The 1,349-nt window shown below is 41.1% G+C and overlaps 1 pseudogene; it reads left to right on the forward strand.

Moving 5' to 3' along the window:
* The first annotated feature begins 649 nt into the window (after positions 1-649).
* LOC124709462 lies at positions 650-766 on the forward strand (annotated as a pseudogene).
* Positions 767-1,349: the final 583 nt, after the last annotated feature.

Here is a 1,349-nt window from a genome sequence, read left to right on the forward strand (position 1 = left end):
TTAAATAAAATATTAGAATTAAATTTGCTTCATGTGGTTAGGATTGTTGCAGTCTACCCATTCTGTAAAATACTTAGTTACTCCTTGGAAACAATGTTTACTGCTAAAATCCATGCTTGCCTGCACTCAGCAATCGTTACATGCATCTGCGGTAAGGTTAAGCAGCCTTATATCTGAATAACTGGTTTGTTTTGATTCCACATATGGATAAAGTTAGTTACTTTCATGTTCGATGAACAGGCTCACCAACCCATTCGCTCAACTGCAAAACACTTCTGATTGATATTCTATTTGGTGTAATTTTTCATCTGCCAAAGATAAATGAATTTCAATATAAACTATACGTTATTATGAATACGACAGGTTATGGGATACCGCCAAAATTGCAAGAGAATTGGCGATTTATTTTTGTCTAAGATGTTAACCTATTCACGTTTGAAGAGCATTATTAGTGGTGAGTAACGACTACATCTCTCAGGGTGACAGGTTCAATTTCCCTTCATTTGCCAAAGCGCAATACAATTTGCACAAACTCATCTTTCAGTAGCTATTGCAAGGTCAATAGCTTATAGGAAACCACACTGTGTTGACTTACGGTAACATAAGAGAATAAATTTCGTGTTTTTTATACTAGCAAATTGTCTTTTCGGGCAACGGCCATGCCGCAGTGGATACACCGGTTCCCGTGAGATCACCGAAGTTAAGCGCTGTCGGACTTGGCCGGCACTTGGATGGGTGACCATCCAGCCGCCATGCGCTGTCGTCATTTTTCGGGGTGCACTCAGCCTCGTGATGCCAATTGAGGAGCTACTCGACCGCATAGTAGCGGCTCCGGTCAAAGAAAGCCATCATAACGACTGGGAGAGCGGTGTGCTGACCACATGCCCCTCCTATCCGCATCCTCACCTGAGGATGACACGGCGGTCGGATGGTCCCGGTGGGCCACTTGTGGCCTAAAGACGGAGTGTGCTGTGTGTGTGCAAACTGTCTTTTCACTAGCTGTCAATAACTTAAAAATTACAGTACTGGTACGAAAACTAAAATAAAAACAATAACTTCTGCTATATTGCACTAGATAAGAAAGTTCTGTATCTTAACCATACGACAAAATACTCTCCTCTTTGCATGCTGTCACTTGCAAAAACTCGTTTCGATATTTCGAACGGTTTACGAGCTGTGAGGGATGTTATGAATATTTAATTCACGCGCGCGTGTGATCTGAATTGAACACCCTACATAAAATCCATTTTCCCGGAGCTTGAGCCAGATATTGACCCCCTCTACGTGTAAAGTAAAATTTAAAATTTTAGCTACATTTCATACACAGCAACATATTTTGTAATATACAC

This window comes from Schistocerca piceifrons, chromosome 7, assembly GCF_021461385.2.
Source record: "Schistocerca piceifrons isolate TAMUIC-IGC-003096 chromosome 7, iqSchPice1.1, whole genome shotgun sequence".
Lineage (NCBI taxonomy): Eukaryota > Metazoa > Arthropoda > Insecta > Orthoptera > Acrididae > Schistocerca > Schistocerca piceifrons.